Source organism: Macrobrachium rosenbergii, chromosome 55 (assembly GCF_040412425.1).
Source record: "Macrobrachium rosenbergii isolate ZJJX-2024 chromosome 55, ASM4041242v1, whole genome shotgun sequence".
NCBI lineage: Eukaryota > Metazoa > Arthropoda > Malacostraca > Decapoda > Palaemonidae > Macrobrachium > Macrobrachium rosenbergii.
The window spans coordinates 11,897,153-11,920,552 of record NC_089795.1 but is presented as its reverse complement, the minus strand read 5'-3'; the positions used below and the strand labels follow the sequence as shown (position 1 = coordinate 11,920,552).

The window sequence follows — 23,400 nt, the reverse complement described above, 5'->3', positions numbered from 1 at the left end:
GATTACTACCTCTTTATTGCATTGCGCATAATCATACGATTACAAGATGTCCCATAATAAAATGTGATTTATATAACTGTGTTTAACATTAAACATATTGCATTAAATGTTCACCCAAGGTTTCAACCAATGATATATGGCTGCCTAAGTTGAAGGTGATTATAAGGGGTTTTGATCAAGGAAGGATTCCCAAAGTTTTGTATGACATACCATATAAATAAATAGCTGTCATTTTCTTCAGTATGATGCATATGTGTATTGAAACAAACACACACATAGTGTATATATACACGTGCAAGGACAGACACTGACTGATAAGTAAGAAGTTTTAATGCAACATGATTGGGCAGTTTATGCTGACATGTTATTTCGTAATGTGTTCTTCAAGTTTTTCAGTCGCTGGTATTGCAACTTCAGAAAAGCCCTTACTTAATATAGAATATTTTTGGTCATAAATTTAAGTCATAAATTCACTGTAACTTCTGGAGTTATCCATCAGAGGGGGAAACGAGAGATGGAAACTTCTATGACATACTTATAACACTCAGCCACTCAAAAGTAATAAAAGAAATGACGTAATGACAGTTTTGCTTTTTAGCAACAACAGTCGTGAAAGCTCCCGAACAGATAAAGCCTTGCCCAGCTCTCCCCACTCAGCTCTCTTGGCCCTCCCACCCCATAAGCACACAGTTGCAAAAGCTCCCATGCAGACGAGGGCCCTCCCCACTAAGCAACCCCCCTCCCAAGTGCTTAACCCAGCCTGTCACCCTCACTATACCCCTTTCTCAGTGTGCTCTATGTATGGCTGTTAACAGCATTATTGTGCATTTTTTTGCCTGCTGCACAGTGTTGCCAACTGTACAGGAGGCTTTCTACTCATTTTTATTCATTGTATACATATATATACTGTGTTGGGGTGCTTGAGTCCTTGCAAATATGGATTAACGAGGGGTTACTTTAGCGCTAGGAATGTGAGAGAGTATTTACCTATAAAAATAATCTTAGGACACATCCACACTACAATTTATCTAATACATATCACAAACTGGTTGATAACTCAAAACAAGTTAACAACTGTAAGCAAAGAATGAATCTCTGGTAAATGCCAGACAGTGAAATATACAGGAATTAAAAATCTATGTGAGCATTAGCAAATCCTATGAGTATGTTTGTTTGCCTTATAATGCAAACCCGTAACTTGTTATAGCCTTGTTAGAGTTAACCATCATACTTTGTGATATCATGCAAGAAGCATGATTGCAATTTTTAGCCGGTGTTGTACATGTCGTGTCAGGACTTCCAAACAGTGAGTGAAGTTTGACCGAGAGAGGTAGAGAGAGAAGTAGTTTTCTCCGGAGTCACCGGGTGGCAATTCTCTGCCGTTGACACAGAGTTCTCTCTGATTTCTTCTTCCCCCTAGCAAACTTCTACCTGCTGTTGCTACCCCTAGGGAGTGTTTTCTCCTACTGCTTCATCAGTAGAGAGCCAACGTAGGGAAACGGTTAAATGGTTGGACAACTCTTGGGTACTCTCGTTTGCTCGGAGGGGGACACAGTTACCAGTTCCAGGAAGTCATCTCCCCAGACCAGTAAAGGTCCTTCTACAGGTGCACAGGGTTCTTGGACATTGTGTCACTAGTGCATGTCCCAAGAACTCACCCTCCCAGACTGGTAAGGGCCCTTACACCACTGCACGGGGTTCCACGGACCCCCGTCACACTGGTACCGGTCCAGGAAATCACCTTCCTGGACCAGTATGTGCCCCCTACCATTGCATGGGGTTCCACAGACACCCGTGACATTGGTACCAGTCCAGGGAATTCTTTTTCTGGATTGGTAAAGGTGGAAGTCAGAGAAGAGAACTGAGAATCCTCGTCTTCTTCACCTCCATCTTCATTGTGCGTTGTCATCTCCTTCCCTTCTTCCAAAGCTAGCAAGCGGGGGAAGAAGGAGGCTGCCTTTCCCAGCTGTAGGAGTCCTACCAAAGGGCTTCTAATGGCCAGCCTTCTGGATCTCTCACCAGCAGTACTTTCTGTTCTGCAGCTCTTCATTCATCCAACTGCCACAGTAGCAACCGCCGACCTTGGTTCCATGGACCCCTGGTGCAGTAATACCAGCCTGGGAAGCCTTCCCAGTCAGGTGAGGTTCCTAGTCTACAGACCTAGGCCTTACCCAGAGAGAGAGAGAGTAAGTTTAGAACGTGCAAGAGCTCACTCATCACCCCTGTCTTCTACTGTACGCTTCCCTACAGGAACAGTGCAACAATCCTGGAATAGGGACGCTGGCCTATCAGCCTGTCCACCTGGGGATGGCAAAAGGAGATGCCCTATCCAATCTTCTTCTACCGTCCATGTTCGTGTGAATGGGATCGCTCTCCCAGACCCATAAAGCCGTTGCCACCACAGGTTGAAGACCGCCCATGGCCTACTCATCTGCCAGCACTTCAGCCTCCAGCTGGTACGGTAAGGATACTAGGTATCTCTCACCTGTCCCCTCCACCTCCTTAGAGTTTTCCGGGAACTGAGGATCAGACCGGTCTAGGGTTTAGGACTGGGAACATTTCACGACCCATCCCTTCCCAACCATGGAAGGATATGCCCCGGATTTGGTCCGTGGGCCGCACATGTCGTATGCTTGAGTGGTAGAGAGATCACCAGGGGGCTCTGGCCCCCCAGATCCCAACCCCTTGATGAGGTGGGGGCTTAGGATGGAGTGCAGGGAGTGTATGCTCCTTTATGCCGACTCTCTCTGCTGTGGGCTCAAGGGAACTATAACTCCTTTACTCCTCCTCCTCCTATAAATGTTCTCTTCCCTTCCTCTTTCGTTGACGACCTTGGCATGGTATTGGATTACGGCATTCGCTGCTCTTTTAACTTGATGGAGGGTGGAGTTGGACAGCGTGCCGCTCCACTCGTAAAACTAGAGTACCTGATGTGGTTGAGCGAGGGGAAATTTTTACGTCAAGCCATGTCCTCTGTGGTGGGTCCAATCTCGAAGGACTGATGACCCTTGAGGCACTGTGGGTAACAGTAATGCCTCTTCCCCAGTTGGACCTTCCTGTTGAGAAGGTCCTCATCCTGGACGAAATTTATATTTGAGTTGTATGGCAAACATGTCAAACCTCCCTACGACTTCTGACACGAGTACGGACTGTCCCGAGGAAAGCTCAAATTACAGAAGTCAAAGTGGTATTAAAGCATTAATGCCATTTAGCAAGCCTAGAAACTCTGAGTACAGACATGACCCAACCTTGACTCACTTCGACTCCCTCTTTGGGAATGGAAGTTGGTCAGGGTTTCTGACCTTAGAAACTGACCAAAGACTATCAGCACTCAAGTTGAAAAATTATTTATTGGCCAGACATTCTATTGCAGAAATGTCGTTTAGACAGATAAAAGAAAAGACGTGGCTTATAGAAGCCACAACAAAAAGTCAGTCTGAAGATTATTTTTCAAAAAATATAGATAACATAAATATAAAATAAAAAACCATGATACTATGAACAACATTCAGGATACCATTGTACTTCCTGAGAGTGATAAGTCAGTCGAAAAGAATATACTGTTAGACTCACTTAAAATGAGATACCCAAAGGTACAAGATTGTGAACTATATGATCTACCAAGTAAACAGATTTAAAGACGTCTTCTGTACCCATTAATTACGATCATGTATCGCATCTATCAATGCAGCAAGAATCTCATGTATATATTTGTATGTAGAATTTCCTGTCCTTCTCGCCAATATATATTTTGTCACTGTATGTATATTATGTCTCTTTTTATTGTTATTTGACTGACTGTTAACAAACACAAATTGCTCTCACTCAGCGCGCGTGTCACGGATACCTGGGGTCGGGCACCTTGTTTCCGTCCACACGCTGCTATGTATACCTTATGCCCAGGTAATAAATCAATCAGTACCCTGCTCTGTCTTCTTTGACCTCACAACTGGTGACCCCAGAGTGATGGTAAACGCAGCAGTTTTGGCTCTGCCATTAACGAACTCACTACGGCCGCTTTACCTTCAGGGAGCGTTTAACAGAACCACATGGCGACAAAGTCTAGACCTCTGAAAGCTCCTTCTGCGGAGAACACTCACACCACTAACGGACTAATTATGGTGTACCGTCTTCAGGTACGTTCTGGCGTTCTCGAACGGCTTGGCCCTGCCATTTACGATTCACGTCGACCGTATTCGTCAACGGAACCACACGGCATATAGTTTTGCCTTCTGACGAGCCCCGAACACCATTAGCGGACTAAATACTGCACTTATTTCGCGTTCCAAGGGCACACACATCCTCTGCATCCTCCCTCTCGCCTTCGAAGGCAGCAATAACCCAGGCGATGAAACTGCCACCGTTCTCACAGCAAAATACTGCATTTTGGTTCCTGCGGGCAGACGTCCATTTCCGCGTAGCTAAAATCGCGGGCGAGGAAACCAAAGCGGACGTCACCATGACAACGCTGCCGGGGGAGGTCTTCAACAGAATCATCCCATGGTTGGACTCGCAGCCGGGCAAAGTCAAGTATGACGACCTACGAAAGAAACTCACTGACACGTACTCCATGCCTGTCCCAGAGAGAGCCCAACGTGCCCTTGATCTGATGAACCAGCCCCTGGGGGACGCATTACCCAGGGATGCCTGGGATGAACTACGAGGTCTCCTGATGTTGCCGGGCTTCGACTCAGACGAACAGAGGAGGGAGATCAGCTTGTCGTAAGAAATATTTCTGCGGCGCCTTCCTCAGAAGGTGAGGGCACAAATCATGGAAGCAGACGAGCTCTCGATGGACAAGTTGGTGAGCGTCGCACACAAACTCCACAAGGCCACCAAGGCCTCCTAGCATGCCGCAACACCTGCAGCCTGGTAGCAGAAGCCGAAGAGGGGGACATGAACAGGGTATACAGGAAGAAGGCGCCGCCGCAGCAGCAGCAGAAGACGAGGACAGATCCAGCCTGGTGTTACTTCCATCGGAGGTTTGGAAAGGACGCCAAGAATTGCAGAGCTCCCTGTTCTTTCACATAAAACTAGGAAGGCGGCCACCCATATCAGCAGTGGCTGCAAACCTTAGAGAATCCTAGCCAGTAGGATTCTTCATCCATGACGCCATATCGGGATGACGGATGCTAATAGAGGTGGGGGGCTATGCAGTTGGTATTTCCGCCGTCGGGGGAGGACCGCAACGCACTAGTGGCCGCAACTGGAAGCTCCATCCGCTGCTACGGAACTCAGACCCAAAGAATATCCATCCTGGGCCTTAAATATGAATAGTCTTTCGTCATCGCGGATGTCAAGTTTCCCTTACTAGGCGCCGATTACCTCGCACAACTGCTGGTAGATGTCTGCCGAAAACGCCTGCTGGATACCAGAACCTGCCGCTCCCAACCGCTCTCCGCCGGACCGGGAATGCGTGCCGTGTGCTCCATCTCATCGAACAAATACAGCGCCCTCCTGCATGAATTCCCAACTAACATGGCACATTCGAGAAAATAAAGTTTTGATGCCCACTCAATTTGGGTCACAATGTAACAGATCTACATTAGATTCTCTATCTGACTTGGAAGACCACATACGCAAAGGACTGGAATGAAAACAAATTATTGTAGCTGTTTTTTTTGACATCGAAAAGGACTACGATACTACATGGAGGTATGCCATATTAAAAACATCATATAAAAACAGCATCTGTGGGCATTTACCTCGGTTTATCCAAAACTTTTTGACAGATCGCAGTTTTCAGGCGAGAATTGATGATGTTTTGTCCAGAACATTTCCACTTGAAAATGGTGTTCCGCAGGGAAGTGTCCTTAGTGGCACACTGTTTACCTTAGCAATAAATGGTTTCAGTAATAATCTACCTATTGAAATTAAAAGTAACCTATATATGGATGATTTTACTATATATTCTTCAGCATCTCGAACAAAACATGCAGAACGAATCATTAATAAAAGCATAATAAAATAGATGAATGGGTCTCATCTGTAAGTTTTAAATTTTCCATAGATAAAACTCAGGCAACAATGTTCTATAAAAATAAGTATTGGAAAAAAGTGAAGAAATAGATTAAAAAATCAGAAACCATACTATACCAATTTGCCAAACAGCAAAATTTTTAGGATTAGTATTTGATACTCGCTTGAACTGGAAAGCCCACACAACATACGTGAAATCAAAATGTAAAAGGGCATTAAATCTAATAAAAAACTAACGAACACTACTTGGGGAGCCGATAGACATACCCTCACTGTACTGTATAAAGCAACAGTACCGTCTACCATTGATTATGGAAGCGAAACATGTGGCTCCGCATCAGACGCAGCGCTGAAAGCTTTGAATCCAGTTCACAACGAAGGCCTTAGAATATGTTCAGGAGCCTTCAGATCGTCACCAACCTCATCTTTACAAGTTGAATGTTGAGAACTACCACTGTCTCTCCATAGAGAGTTTGTAACAATGAAGAGTGCCCTGAGAATTCAGACAAGTGATTCTCCAACAAAAAAATTATTTGAATTAAGAGATGTGTTTATAAACAATCACTCACTACCTTTCCCTGTTAGAGCTAAAAGATTGTTTGAGTCACTGAATATAAACACACAGTTCCCTTCTATAGTAAAATTACCTCCTCCTTGGACTATGAATAAAATGAGAATTTGCACACACTTAAAGTATTTATCAAAACTTTACTCATATACCCCAGAACACCATAGACAACATACAATAGAGCATATTAGCCGAAAAGGTCTGTGAGAGGTGCTAAAGAAAGAGCAGGAAAACAGGTACTGCTAGTTTATTGATGTTGTCGTTGTTGTTTCAGATTTAGCTGGCCTTGTGCCAGCACGGGCTCTTGCTCATAGAGCAGCCCGTAACTCTATGTTGATGATGAGTCTGTGAGATGGGTAGGTTAGATGAAAACTTTACTGTATTATGATGCATGAAAGTGATTTTGGTGGGGGTAGTTTATTGATGAAGCGACCCGCTTATAAAGCGGCGTGCGGACGTCGGCATACACACAGACGTCAGTACAAAATTTACAAGTGACCCGAGGTCAAACTATTTCTCTACACAAAAAAGGACAGGTACATATAGACGACAACATGATTAACAACAGCTGATTGGACACAAAAAATACTCTTGACACATATACTATGTATAAGGGCAAATGAACAGGTAATAAATGTACAAATCACAGTAATGATAATAAGGTTGTGTACTGCGACCTCGGGTCAGCTGTGAAGGCGCCGTAGAAAACGGGAGGTTCATCAAAGAGAACCCGTTGAGCGGGGACTTTACAGGTCCATCAGAGCACGGAGTGGGATACGCTGCAGTATCCCCAGAGAAAAGGTACCAGTTCTCTCCATCTGACAATGCCTCAGTATTTATAGCAGAGTTATGTGCTATAGCATCAGCCATAAAAATATTTAAAGAAGCCGTGTAAAGTCCCCGCTCAACGCGTTCTCTGTGGAGAACATCCCGTTTTCTGCGGTGCCTTTCCACGACCTAAGGTCGATCGGAATATATATTTATCACCATAACTGTAAACTGTGTATATGTCGTCTTTCTAAGTAATCATGTATTGTGTACAAGTAACAAGTTATTTATTTCGTGTGTCAGACATTGTTTATCACTATGTTCGCTGTGTGAACCTGTCCTGTTTTTGAAGGAACTAGTTTGACCTCAGGTCACCTGTGAGTCTTTGTACCGGCGGTCTCTGCGAACTACGCAGACGTCCGCATCCCGCTTAATAAGCAGTTATAGTTTTCATGAATAAATCAGCAGTACTTGTCCCCCTGCTCATTACTTCGCACCTCTCTCACAGCCTCGTGTAATAATTATGTGATTTTTAGAAACTTTAGAAGCGCCACTGAAGCCATTCGAAGTGACAATCCAAAAAATAATGTTGTACAACAAATTAGGTTTTCAATCCATAAGTTGAATGATAATGGAAAAAATACTGAAATATGTTGGATCCCTGCCCACGTAGTGTGGCGGAATTTAAAAAAACACAAAAGCAATACACCGAACATATAACCACATACAACACTCACTCTGATCCTCGGCTGCTGGGAGATGGATGAAGGTGTCCACGGTCGCCAACACAGTTGACAAAATTACACGAACAAAACCGAAAAACGAGCAAAAAGAAAGAGACGCATGCACAGACAACAGTGACATCCAACGGAAAACACGCGACTCGCGAAACATACAGTAATCCACCATCAACGTCCGCCTTGCACAGAACTCAGCTCAAGACTCACTCAAAACCGAAAAAAAAACTCCCTCGACATTTGCACAGACAGACAGCACCGTAAACGAACTAACGACCTCATCCCTCTTCCAACAACCGAAGCACGCACTAACGACAATTACACTCACTCTCTCTCTCTCTCACGAAACGTTGGGAAATGCTAAATACAAACAAATTTATTCATCCCTCTATAGTAGGGATCAGAGGAAACGAAGAGGCCGATAAGGGAGCTAAAGAAGCAGAATGTATGACAAGATCAAATATGAATATACCTATTAGTTAATGATTATATAACACATAAAAATAAGTGGCAAAAAATATGGAATGAAGAACCGGAAAGTAGTAAATTAAAGCAAATATATATATATATATATATATATATATATATATATATATATATATATATATATATGTTTCATAACAAAATTTATAAAAGAAGACTTGTCAAAAAAACAAAAGATTATTTATTTCTTTATTAAGTACAGTTCAGTGAGAAGGGTAGTCACAGAAAATATGGGCTTCCGGGAATTTCGGGGTGGGGGAGGGTCGTTCGACACCCACCCCCCACATCGGTACAGGCTTGATCTACTGATAATATATATATATATATATATATATATATATATATATATATATATATATATCTTTAATCTTTAGTCTATGGGTATTATCAACAGATAATTCTTAATATTTTTCTCACGTGCGAGATTCCTCAAGCACATTGTGTTCAGTTGTCAGGTTCCTGCTCCCCCGCCCCCAAAAACAACCCAACCCCCGCGCTGCCTGAGGGGGAATACTGTACTACTCCCAATAAAGGGGGTAGAAATTCCATAGCAGCCCAACCTAATATGCTGAACGAATCCAATTGTCACTTATTCTTTTCCACAACTCTTTCTACATCTGTTTGTTGAAGGAACAACGTTCATTTGACACTGGAGACGACTGACGACGATCCCAAGAGAAGAAGAAGCGTTGAAGTCTGTTATATCAGGCTCTCACCAGCTCCTTTCAAAGCCTTCCATCCATTGGCCAAAGGTTCAAACTTCAGCCAATGAGAGAAAGCGATGGAAATGGGTTTCTTTCTTGGATGTGGTGGAGGATTGGCCAAGAGAAACTCTTGGTGGCTGTGCCCTTGTTGTCTCCTTGAGCAGTTGACCTCAGGCAGCCATGTTGGAGAGATGATAGTTTGATCTGTCTGCTGTTTTCACGGTGACGGCTTCTTCTAATATTTTCTAGTAAGTGGCCTTTCCTTGTTAGCGATTCTGCGCAGCTTTTTAGGTTAAAATCTGGCGAGTTAATCCGCCTGAAGGTTAATTAATGAGCAACGTATTTAGAATTGACTGGGTAGGGCTCCCTACCCCCACAGAGCTCCACAGAGACCAGTGACTACTGTCGTTTCTGGCTGGTAAACTGCAATCAAATAAGGTGAAAATCTGCTTGAGGAAACCTTTAAGAGGCATGAAATTCCGACCGTGAAATAGAGTAATTTGCGATTTAAGGCTGATTCATTGAATCAGTCTGTGCTCTGAAGTAGTCAGTGATTATTGTCAGGACTTTGGTCAAGTGACAGAGAAGTAGATTTCGTGTCCCAGTGCACTCTTAGTTTTTTCCTTTTATAAGTACGTTTACGCGAACTGCAAGCACTCTTCTGCATTCAGTGCTTGCACGGAAGCATGGCACAGCGGCCAGACCCACAAGTCAGCCTGTACACGAGCCTGCTGTTGGGATTTCCCTCTCTTTCTTCCGCTTTTTCTCTCTTGAATGGTTTCGGTCATTTTTCGGAGGGCTCCAGCCACCTCCCACTTTATAATTTACATTTTTCTTGGGTAGAACACATCAAAACAACAAATTTCTTCTCGTTACGTGACCTTTGCAAATGCTTGAGAAGAGAACAATAATTAAATTACGATTTATAAGGTGAGACATTACAGGCCCCCCACCCCATAGCTAACACGGCAAAATTGTAACCAGGAAATTTTACCCCTAGGGTACGTTAGCTTGGTATTGTTAAGTTCTTTGGTGCCCTATCATTTCCTTAGCCATTTTTGCATGAAAAACTCGAAATAGTTTTTCATGCAAAAATGGCTGAATTCTGTCAATTGACATTGCAATGAGGTTCTACATTATCAAGCCTTGCAAGGCATCTCAATTAGAGATACTCTGGGTGACGTTGGTTGGGGGTTTGGTGGGGTGGGGGTCTTGTCTTTCAGTATGGCCGGCAGTGAGCAAAAACGAAAAAGAATTAAATAATTGTCGGCGTTTAAAATGCAGCGCCATATTAGTTCACTTTGTCAGGGGCGACAATTCAGTGACATCTGTGATTATATAACAGCCTTTCTGCTTTGGTCATTTTTCTTCTAGTGACCCGTTTTTTGGGGTGGGGGAGGGTTGGGGCTAGATTTCGAGTTCCTGGGGAAAGTACTCTGTAATTAGTGAAAGATCGCTTTGGTATTTCACCCAGAAGAATTTTGTTTTGAATATTTGCCTTTGTTTTTGGCGACAACGGTCTCTTATAGAGGTTACCTGCTCGTTACGGCAATTCATCTGCTGACGTCACAAGGCGGTAGACGAAGGCTCTGCCTTTAGGGGGGGGGGGGATTTTGGGGGAAGTGAGCAGACCTTCTCTTTCTCTTGACCTTGGAGGGAAGTGTTAACCCGTAGAATATCAACACCAGTTGATGAGTTCAGTCCCTGCACAGGTCTTATGACAAGTGGTTCCTAACCTTTTATTACCACTCTAAGAGTTGGCCATTTCCTCTCTCTCTCTCTCTCTCTCTCTCTCTCTCTCTCTCTCTCTCTCTCTCTCTGAGGGTTTTGGCTGTTGTGGAATAACCATAGGCTGTTGATATAAATTCACCGTCGTTTTTAAAAGAGTTGCTGTTAAAAGTTCAAAGAACTGACCGCCGGTTTTATAAGTCGTATTTGTGCACATCTGGAATGTCGATAAATTATTTATTTACTTATTTTTTTATTTATTCATATTTATTGATAAATGTGTTAGTGTTGGTGCGTGTGCGGGTGTCTTAATTCACACTATAGGCCTATAGTGTTTTTTTCCTGCTCCTAATATTCACTGTGTGTGTGTGTGAGAGAGAGAGAGAGAGAGAGAGAGAGAGAGAGAGGTAGGTAGGTTTAACGACACGCACTGATAAACATTCAAGTTGGAAATCTCCCGAAGCTAGGGTCTTCAACTGACATGTCAAAAGTATTTTAATGTTTTCTCTCTCTCTCTCTCTCTCTCTCTCTCTCTCTCTCTCTCTCTCTCTCTCTCTCTCTCTCTCTCTCTCTCTCTCTCTCTCCATGCTTGAGACCGGCATGTCTTTGTGAACCGTAGGCACTTGATTTCTATTATATAGGTTTATCGAACCTTTGTTTAAAACAATCCTGAACAGAGTGAATGTGCTGACATTTACAAAGTTATATATGCTCACTTAAATCACCCATTGAGCTTTTCACACACACACTTGCGCGAGCTGAGAGAGAGAGAGAGAGAGAGAGAGAGAGAGAGAGAGAGAGAGAGAGAGAGAGAGAGAGAGAGAGAAGCCACGCCCACCAGGGAGACACTTAACTGGAGTGTCCCCTAACGAAAAAAATATGCACTTTGATTGACGTGATTTCTTGACACTTACTTAGTGACCAAATACTGACAAAATAGATAAAATTAACAAGACTTAACAAAGAAACTACTTTAGAGGAGAGAGAAGGAGCGTGGACTTCTTTTTAGACCTATCCTGAGGAGTCATAGATGACCAGTAATAAGATTTGAAAGCAAATTTACAATTTAGAGAAAATTGCGGAAAATTTACACATCTGCGGAGGCTCCAGTCCTTGTCGAAATAACTTAGAAATGTAGAGTAAAAAGTATGTCTTTGGGATAAGGATCGATGGAGGAAATGATTAAATGTTTCTCTCGGAGAACTTGTATATGTCAGTCCATATAATGGCCCTGATTTAAGCGTATAAATGTTCTTTTTTTTTTTATCCTTCATCAGCAAGGCGATAGAAGTAAAGTAGTAACAGCTTAAGTAGATAGTTGATAGGATTCGGCATTCAGGCGAAGCATTAGTAAGAGAATAATTGTAAGCATGTACTAACCGGATCCTGAATGGTTTCCGAGAAATCTCACACCCATTGTTAATCAGACTTCAGGAAATGATATTCATTTCATTTATGTTATTCTCTTCAGGTCGGGGATGGTGGGGAATTGTATCTGGGAACATGGCTTCCACAATTTAACTGGTGATTTGTAGGTTTGAGGTCAGGTGGCGTTGTGTTGAGTCTCTGGGAATATTCAACGATTTGTAGATGTGTCATTTGAGGTTAATGCAGTTTGTCATCTTAAAAAGAGACATTCTCTCTCTCTCTCTCTCTCTCTCTCTCTCTCTCTCTCTCTCTCTCTCTCTCTCTCTCTCTCTCTCTCTCATCCATTTCCCATCCATCCATTTCCCAATGCAAGTGGAGATTGTAAATTGTGTAGTTGGTTTAATTGATGTCTGGGGTGCTTGCTGCCATCTTGTTATAATCTCTCTTTGATTTCAACTTGCCGAAAGTAGCTATCATTCCTCTTGCTTGACAGTTCTTTTGATGGTGTAAAGTTAACCCTTAAGGGATGGCTAATTATATACCTTGCAAACCACATCCCCCCCGGGGCCGGGCAAACTTTAGGGTTGGCCAACTTGAGAAAAAAACACATTAGTGGAAAGTGGAAGATATGCAAATGCACATGGTGTGAGAAAAAGAACTTCTAAAGAATTTCCCTACATTCCACGGGAAGTTGAAAGTGACTATTTACAAACCCTGTGTGGGGCCTCTTTTACAAAACACTAGTAAATTTTACCAAGTTATACCTGTTTTTCTAACAATTTATTTCATTTTATTTTGCAAAATTATAATTACAGCTCACGCAATGTCATAACAGATAAGAACTAAAATCAGTAACAAAATCTATTTGTTGTAAAAATTTTACGAGATCTACCGAGGTATATATATGTTTTACCTAATATTTCTTGTTTTTTCATATATTTCTTTGCAAAATTACAGTTATAACCGACATCATATCATAAACGATAAGAACTAAAGCCACCAGCGATCCCTGGGTACATTTATGAGCGAATAAGTAAAGACGTCGTAAGTCAAGAACAATACTGACCTGCCTGAGACGCCCATGACTGACCTCAGCCTGTGAGAGAGGTGCGAAATGATGAGCCCGAAAGGTGACCTGAGGTCAAACGGATTCTCTATAAAACAGGACAGGACCGTACAGAAAGCATAGCGATCAATAATGTCTGATACGTAATGTAAATACTTCGTTACATGTACGTAAATCATGATCATTTGAGAAGACAATAAAATATACAATTTACAATTATGGTAATATGTGTTCGGTCGCCCCCAGGTCGAATGGGAAGGCACCACAGAAAACGGGATGTTCACCACAGAGAACGCGTCGAGCGGGGACTTTACAAGCCGAATTCTAAAGTTGCCGCGATTCATTTAAGGGGCCATTGAAGTGATGGAAACTCTCTCCCGCTCGATACAGCCAAGTCGTATGGTGCGTAGTACTAATACTCCTCAGAGGGGATCCGTCCACCACCCAAGACCTGTTTTAGATCCTCTCACGAGGGGATAGGTTCATGTAAACTTAAAAAGCAGTGGCGTCATTTCAGATTTTTCTTAGGGTGGGACAAAGATTAAGAACTTACGGTGTGGATGGGGTGGTGAGCGAAGCGAGCCCTGTCAGCCGAGGGTAGGGGGTATCCTGTGAGCCCCATGGGAAATTTTTGGAAACTTGTGTGCATTTTGAAGCCATATAAGAGCTGTATTGAGTTAATAAAGGTGTGCCACATCCACCCACATATTATTATTATTATTATTTCAAAGGCTAGGGGCAACCCAAGTCTTGGGGGAACCATCGTCTTGAGGGGCCAAGTGGACCCCCAAAATGACGCCCTGGTAAAAACATAAGATGATAATAAAGTTCGTTATTCAAAATCAATAAAAAAAAACTCATGATCCAACTATGACTGGACAGGACAGTCTTTAGTACTCAATTCACATCATGAAGTAACATCACAGTCAGGGTATGTAATTAATCCCATATTCAGGATATTTTGAAAAACTAGGCTAATATAATATTACTTCATTGCATCCTGTACTTAAGGAACAATTTATTTGCCAAATATGGTGATAAGTGATACTTATGAAATTTCAGCAAAATTTTCAGTGAATTTCAGTACTCTACTCAGGACAGCACAAAGACTTTCTTTACTGTTGCTAAAAATACATTGAAATTTTCTGTTTTTTACAGCTGTTAAGTTATTTGGAGCCTTGTGCATACAGTTAAGGAAATCAATTAGCCATTGGTTGTATTATAATCTCAAAAGTTCCAAGTCAGTGAGCTTGCTGATAGATATGATGTACTGTACATAATGTGACTCGCAGCAAAATGATTCTGTAGGCTGTACACCTCCTCACAAGGACCAATTACTTCTACTCATATCTCTCCTGTAGCTGCACCCCATATTACTATAGTCAATGAGAATCTGATATATGAAACCTTTGTAAAAATGCCTTGTCAGAAAAATTAAACTGTATTATATAACGACATAATTTTACGACTAGGGAATGTCGTCAACCTAAATGGGACCATCTAATGAAAAACTTCTAAAAATCGAAATGATTTCAACCATTCTGAGATGATATCTCCAGCTTCCTACAATAAACTTAGTTTATTTTGAGTGCCTGCTGATATACCTTGAGAATTGTAGCTTCATCTAATTGATCACATTAGGTGTGTCACTGGTAAACTGTTATCTTTCATCAATTAGGATATCAGATATTCAAAGTTGAATCTTTTTCAGTATTATTCTCCAAAATCTGAGGATGTTGAATCCTTATACTTCAGCTAGAATATGGACTGACAGTACAGAAGTTACTGTATGAAACATACACAGCAAGTTTTGGGAGCAGAGCCAAGTGAATCTTCATTCAAAATCTTCAGTTAGGACCAACCTCATCACTATTCATCAGAACTGCCCAATCTTAACCTACTCAACCTAACTCGAACCTTTCAAAGATGCAAGATGAGCCCTGGAGGGCTATCAATCTTCAACCTCACAAGTTTAAGGTAAGGGAAAATTTTGGAACGTATTGGTATGCAACGTCCCAAGGTAGGTTAGCTCAGCCTAGGATGAATGACCAAAATCTGGCTTGAATCTAAAGTGTCTTATCCAGTTTAGGATTTATTTTGCTAAGTCAAAGGACCCTAGGATGTACTGGTAAGGATCCAGGGCATGGTGAATCCTTCCTGAACCAAGCTGGGACTGGATAGTAGATCCTTTGAGAGTTAACTAAGTAGGAAAGGATGTGTTAGCCAGGGGTGGTTGGTGTTTTGGCCAAGAATAATCTGATCATTCTTGGTTGTCCCAATTTAATTAAGTCACTAGGTTATGGCAACATCAAGGGAAAATGGTCTACTATAACCTATAAACATCAAGTGAAAATGGTCTATAACCTATTTATAAACGAACAAACCTATAGATAAAGTGAAATTGGCCTATAACCATATAAACAAGAAGTCATTGGCCTGGACTGTAAAGTGTATAGTCATCGTCATAATCTTAGAAATGTTAAAATATGATAGGTGATACAAATATGATATACAGGTTATGCAAAGTACCAAGTAATAAGACTGGAAGTAGGCTGTAACACTAGTAATAGGTGTATACAAATACTAGTTGTGCAAGAAACGATTTTCCTTTCATTTGTAATAGAACTGTATGTTACGGAACACCTGTGATCAGCTAAGTATGAAGGGAATATTTTCATTCAAATTCAATAAAAAGAGACCTTTCAAAAGAACTAAATGGTTGTTAGTGATGTTTATACAAATGCACAATTTTTTCCATAGCTCCAAGTGACCTCAAGAGTGTTACAGTAATTAGGAACTATAGTTCAGGACTGACTTAGAGTTGAAATATAGTTAACAGTTGATAACCTACTGAAAAATGTTTGGATTAGTATGTGAAGGGATATTTATTGCTTTCAGCAACTTTTTCAAAGCTGTATTGAAAGGTTCAAGAGGCTGTGGAGCCTAGAATACTTTTCAAGAATAAATAACTCTTAAATATTGTCCAATTGTTGGAAGACGTTCTTGAAAGCTGCCTAATATCCTACACAAATACAGCTATACAGTTGATGACTACTCCTGTTTCATATACAGGAGAGTTTAGAGTTGTTTGGCAGGATTGTATATAAGGGAAGGGTGCTCGTTTAAACAGAGTTCCAGATAACGAGACTTTTTGCAAGCAATGTACAAAACAGCAATCTATTAAGATCACGTATGCTTTAGCAAAACATCAGTGGTCAAATAAGCTATGAAATTTTTGAATTGTTTTAAATATCGGTAATCAATTTTCATACAGTTCTTGGAGAAGGGATTTAGATTTTGTTCCGCTTCTCGTAGAACTGATGAGAATGATTAAGTAGATGGATAGTATAGTCAAGGTTAGAAATTGCTTTCAGTAAAGGGATAAGTAATTATATCTGCAATCCACTGCATTCTGTATACTACCATTTTGTGTACAAGACCTGATACATATTTTTTGATTTCAGAATAGCACCACCAGCAAGATCAGTGAGTTCAAGAGTACCTCGATGAGGTCCCACCGTTGAGAAAGGACCCGAGGGGGTGGAGAGAGGTTGCCAAGATGATTTCTCCAACCAACTCTCTGAAACTAAACGAGGCTGGGTCACTCTGCCAACCTACCAGGGTAGTCAGTACAGTTATTGACAGTTGGTGAAATTAGCTGTTGAAGCAGCTTAGTATGGCAGCAGGAAATTCGGTCGTAACGAACACTTGCCATGTTGTGGAGGAGAGGAGAGGTGCCTTCAGAGTATCATAGAGAGGTCTTATGAAAGCAGTGTGCATTTTTAGTGCACTGTGAGATTGGTGTGTTCATTCAACTGGTGCACAGGCAGGTATATATTATGTTTGGTTTGTCACAGGACAGTTCTACTGTAAATTTGTAAGAGACCAGTATCTTCATAAATTATATAAGCAGTCTATTATAAAATCTTATATTGCTTATATCATCTTGAATAGTAAAAAAAAAAGTTTGATATAGAAAATTTATTTTTTAATTGCTCTTTCTCTCCACAGGTCATGAATGCTGCATGCTGGGAATAATTGAAACAGTAGTATTTACACCCGAAGCAAGGTCTACACCCCTGGCATGGTACAATGGAAAATAGAAGTGTATATATGTCTACACTCAGCAAGCTGTTACAGAGGTTGCATCGACAAGTTTGTGTAACGGAATGAATTTATTTACTGTACAGTATATATAATATATATATACTCAAATTCTTTGCAGTAAATCCACCTGTACAGTAACTTGAAAATAAAAACTATATATGTACTCATATTTTTGGGCAATAAACCCATCTGTACAGTAACTTGAAATCTTAAGTTTCTTACTGCTAAGCAGTTTGTACTATGTACAAGACCCCCTGTTACAATATAGCTTGTATAATGTGTGCCTGAAGCTTATAGTTCCTCTAGAGAACGTTTATTAGGTAAAAAGGGCCTGGAGTCACTTGTAAACTGCCACTGAAGAATGAAGTTGTTGCCCAGAATTGTTGTAACGTCACGGGTGTTGTTAGACTGTCCACCAACCTTGGTGGACAGCCACATATATATTTCTCGGGCCTTACCAGTGCCGTCATCTCCTCTGCCACTTCTCTGGCAACGAGAAACTGAAAGAAAAAGGGAAAATGTGATTTTCAAACGAAACGAAACTTGATTATCCAAGCAATTGAAATTTAAAAATTTATGGGTCAAATGAAGATTTATGCTGGTCAAACGAAAAAATTTATGCTGCAATATGAAGTTTAAAATTTATGCTCAAGAGTTGAAAATTTATCCAATATGAAGTTTAAAATTTAAATTGAATTTTAAAATTTATGCTGGTCAAAAAGTTTAAAATGCTGGTCAATATGAAGTTTAAAATTTATGCTGGTCAATATGAAGTTTAAAATTTATGCTGGTCAATATGAAGTTTAAAATTTATGCTGGTCAATATGAAGTTTAAAATTTATGCTGGTCAATATGAAGTAAGTTTGATACTAGTGACGCTTGGCTATTATAAACAATTTCATCACATGTCACTTTAGAAACCACAGTTTCTAAAGGCCAAAAAACCCGTATTGTATATTTACCTGGACTATACATTTGCATCTAAGATATCCTTGGATGAATTACAATGTGACGCTTCTGTAACAGCAAGGCAGGTCAGGTTTAGGATACAGTCCACATGTCCTAAAAGTAGACATCAGTAGACGAGACAGGAGTTCCTGATGTGGACACGATCAAGAAATGGCACTCTGGTGGGTGGAAAGGGCATCGCTTCCTGCCCAGGCCTGACTGAGAGAGTTCTTGGGGCATCAATGCCATGTTTGATCCGCTTGCTTAGATATCTTCAGCTTCTGACCTGAAATACAGTCATTGTTAGACAATCAACAAGACATTGTCATGTTTCATAGTAAAAGCATCCGAAAATTGTGTAGGCTACGGTTTTTTATCATCTTAACAAACAAAAGGCTCTCTGACCAAAATTATAAAAGGCCTTTTTATATAAAAAAATTACAAAAACCTTTTTTTTTTCACAAAACATGACATAGGACACTAAAAACATTCCAAAATTGCTGTTTAAATGTTGCGCTTGTAAAAGGGCTTTTTTTTTTTTTATACAGAAAATATTAGAGGCCTCTATGAATATAGAAATTATAATGCCTTTTTTTTATATAGAAAACATCGAAACAAACGGACCTTTTAGAATATAGGAAATATGATGACAGACATGCCTTCTTGACTATAGAAAATACAGCAATACACAATTTTTAAGTACAGAAAATAATAGACTAGAATTTTTGAAGATTGCAATTCAAGAGACAGGCCTTTGTCAATATATAAAATATAACATACAGGCCTTTTTGTACATAGAAAAATATATCAGACACGACCTTTTGAGTATAGGAAACAATATGACAAGCCTTTTTTGAATTGACAAAATATGGCGTAACACCCAACCACAAGATTCAGAGATGACGGTGTTGTGGTTTTATCAGAAGAACTTTCTTAGATTATTGCAAAATCATGGTGCAGTACACACCTCAAAAGTATTTCATTCCCAATATATGAATGGTACACTACTCATACACTATGGTACAATTTTTTATATGGTGTTGTGCAATATTCACACCGTATTATGATGAAGAAATTGTGTGGAACAAATAATCAGATTATCTTGCCGATTTTGGGATTTTTGGTCGGAATCTCAAAACACCATCAGGGAAGAGAGAGAGGAGCGGGGGGGGGGGGGTGCAAAATATTTAGCAAAATGTGTATATGTGTGAAAGAGAGAGAAAATATTTGGCAATATGCGTGTGCGAGAGAGAGAGAATGACCTACACCTCAAAATGGTTACGAATGGAATATAAAACCAAGTGTTAGATTGTAGATATTGGCAGATATGTTGCAATAAATGAGGCACTTACTAATTATGGTGTACCAGATGATGTATTGATGTATTAGTTTATGTATTCATAAAATCCTCCTCATAAATTCGCATCAAGCCTGTGATGTTCCTTCGGCCCTCGTGATGTTGTGATGTTTTTTCCAAATAAATTTGCCTGAAAAAAAACTGAATGAGGCCATTGTCGATCATTTTAACAATATTTTGCTAACCTCAATAATAAATATATAAACGAAAACAAATTTCAAAATATATTTAAATATATGTATCTCCTTGGGGTGGGTTATGACAGAAAATTTATTCTACAATGCAATTGTTTGAAGCAGGAAAAATATGCTTAAAATTAGTGTTATAACTAGTGAAAATAAGTTTGAAATGTAATGGTTATAATTACAGAAATTTTACTTTAAATGCAATTTTTTGAATTAGGGAAAATAAAAATTAAAGGGTTATAATTATAGAAAATTCATTTAAAATTCGGTGGTCATAAATGGGAAAAATCCATTTTAAATGTAAGGGTTATTATAAAAAAATGGATTAAAATTACAATTGCTTTATCTAAGGAAAATTTATGCAAAATGAAAGGGTTATAATTTGGAAAAATATTTAAAATGTAAGAGTTATAACTGCAGAAAACGTATTAAAAAGTTGAGGGTTATTCGTATAGAAAACCAATTCAAAATGAAATTTTTTTAGATTATGGAAAATATATTCTAAACGAAAGGTTATAATTAGGGAAACTTGATTTAGAATATACTAATTGTTTAAATCTGGGAAAACTGATTTAAAATGCAATGCTTAAGAGCAAGACATTCTGGAAAAACTGATTTAAAATGCAATGCTTATAATGAGAAAATTATATAAATGTAAGGAATAATACCTATGGAAAATTTATTAAAAATGCATTTTTTAAATTGTGTAACATTAATCTAATATAATTGTTTTCACTAGGAAAGATTTACTTAAAATGAAAGGGCTGAATTTGGCAAAGTTTACTGAACAGCAGTTCACTTACGGTTGGGCCGATTCAAATTTGGGTTAAATCAGTCACCTGATTGTTGAGTTAAGCGAATTTAAGTTGAATGAGGTACCTAAGGTAACACAGGTTAGATCAGGCTATATTTTTCACTTAGGGTTAGGCTAGATAAGGCTTGGATAGGTTACATCAGGCTACCCAAGACACCTGGGGTTCAGCTAAGTCAATTTTGGGTTAAATTAGTCAACCAATTGTCAAATTAGGCTAAGTTAAGGTGAAATAAGCACCTAGGGGTCATAAGGATATGTCAGGCTATATTAGACACCTGGGGTTCAGCTTAGTCAATTTTGGGTTAAATCAGTCAACCAATTGTCAAATTAGGCTAAGTTAAGGTAAAATAAGCACCTAGGGGTCATAAGGATAGGTCAGGCTATATTAGACACCTGGGGTTAGGTTAAGTCAAGCTAATATAGGATGAATCTAACTCATAAGATGTACTATTAACACCTCAAATCAGGCTATGTAAAACCAAGGATGTATTATTAACACCTTAAGTTAGACTACGCAAAAGTATGAGTGTGTTAGTAATACCAGGTTAGGCTAGTCAAAGTTAGACAACATTAGACTATGAAAATGCTTTTTCCTACATTCAGTTGTGTAATTAACTTGAAACTAATGACAACTGGTTTTATTCTAGCCCAACACATTCTTATTAATATACATCCAATTTGACACAAACTACCAGAAGTTAATTTAGTTAATATCACGAATTTTAGCCATACTTGAGACTTAAACTCACACAGTTGTCACCCTAACTTCATTCAGTTCATAACATTAACTTGGGTTAATAACATGAATACTGACCACCAAATATTTAAGGCCTAAATTCATTTAGCTATTAACATTAACTTTGATTAATGTTAATATCGGATCAATCAATAACCGCACGTTTATTTAAGGCCTAAATGCATTCAGTTAATAACAACTTTAGTTAATAACATGAATATTGGACCAATAACTACCCTAACTGATATTTAAGACCCAAATTCGATTAGATAACATCCACTTTACCACCATAACTCAACATTAATCTCCACACATGTTAACAATTTACCTTCACTCACCTTTAGTTGATAACATTAACTTTGGTAAATAGCATGAATACTGGACCATTAACTGACCATGCTTATTTTAGGGCCAAATTCAGTTAAGATTCACTTTACACCCCATAATTCCACCTTAAATTACAAAGTAACTTAACTTAATTAACCTTCACTCACCTTAAAATTACATTTAACAACACTTCATTATGTAATTAACACTCACTGTCAGTGATTTAACTTGCAAATATAATTGAGAGTTAATTATTGTCTTTAGCAATTCTTCTCAAAGTCTTTGTTGATCTGCCATCTTGGAAAATTCTAGTTCCATGGACTCTGAAGTCTGGTTGATTATAGACTGACTTTAGTGCCATCTGGGGAGTGAGCTTTTGAACTAAAATGAAATTTATTCAATTTTACACTTCATAAAATTTGTATAATATCTTCTTCTTCTCATTATTATTATTATTATTATTATTTGTGAGTCTTTCCCACTTACAAATATTAGAATCTTCTTCCCAGCTTCCCATTTTCATATGGGGTTGCCGTGATGCCTTCTTTTGAAGGACTTTGATTTGGCTTTTGGGGTAGACTTTGCAGTCCCGATCGGCTGCCCTGCCTGACATCGCTTAGACCCCGGTATTGTGTATGTGTATTGTACCAGTTCACCAGCGCTCTTTTTCCCAGCAGCGAGGAGTTGTTACGTGGTGAGGTCGATATAAAACAAAATATATTAGAACAACAGTTTATTTAAGAAAATATTTAGCTATAAGATTTAGCATCTAAAAAACTGCAAAAATTTCCTTGAGATAAACTGAAAATATTTACATTATGGATTTGCCTGGATTGAATGATCTTCCTTTGCCATTTTGGGATCGAAAAAAATATCTGGAATGGGACTTTATATCTCCCATTCCCATCTTAATGAAATTCCATCCTTATGAACTGAGTAAAAAAGGGTCATTTTCGCCTGAAATGGAATTCTTTATATTTTATTTACTCCCGGTGTTTATAGAAGACTGTTTATAGAAGCTGTCTCGCTGTCCCATAGTTCTGGGATTAGAGAGACCTTTTATAGTCAAAGTCTCTCTCTCTCTCTCTCTCTCTCTCTCTCTCTCTCTCTCAATTCTAAATGGAACCTTTTAACCAGCATGTGTGAAATTAAATCCCCTTTAAAATAAAATTTATTCTAAAAAAAAAACAGCGTGAACAGGCTAATTATGGCAACCACTCAAAAATGAAGAAAATTATTAAAGATGCAAGCAAATAAACTACTCCCTAAAACACTGCATTATGGAACCACAATGAGACCTTCTCCCATCTTTAAGCCATCATTGTGACAACTCTAAGGCGCGCACCTGCGCCCATTTTGTCATTCATGCCCACATTAAGGAAATACTGCATAAAGGGGATGTCACGTTAAGTGATGGTTTTTGCGGAACTGCTGGTTCCCGCTCGTTCCCCTTTTGTGGATTGCTGCCTCCTTACCTTCAAGTTTTTTTGTTTTGATGTTCTCGTCGGTGAGCCGCCGTTTTCTT

The 23,400-nt window shown here is 39.6% G+C and overlaps 2 long non-coding RNA genes across 2 annotated transcripts; one reads left to right on the top strand and one right to left on the bottom strand.

The window, feature by feature from the left end:
* The first annotated feature begins 9,392 nt into the window (after window positions 1-9,392).
* LOC136835914 (uncharacterized) lies at window positions 9,393-17,544 on the top strand. Its single transcript, XR_010852294.1, has 4 exons — window positions 9,393-9,487; window positions 13,293-15,378; window positions 16,866-17,231; window positions 17,413-17,544. It is a non-coding gene; the product is annotated as an uncharacterized lncRNA (long non-coding RNA).
* LOC136835910 (uncharacterized) lies at window positions 17,368-23,268 on the bottom strand. The gene is made up of 4 exons (XR_010852289.1): window positions 22,043-23,268; window positions 19,809-19,943; window positions 18,471-18,742; window positions 17,368-18,008 (listed from the first exon to the last, which is right to left on the bottom strand). It is a non-coding gene; the product is annotated as an uncharacterized lncRNA (long non-coding RNA).
* Window positions 23,269-23,400: the final 132 nt, after the last annotated feature.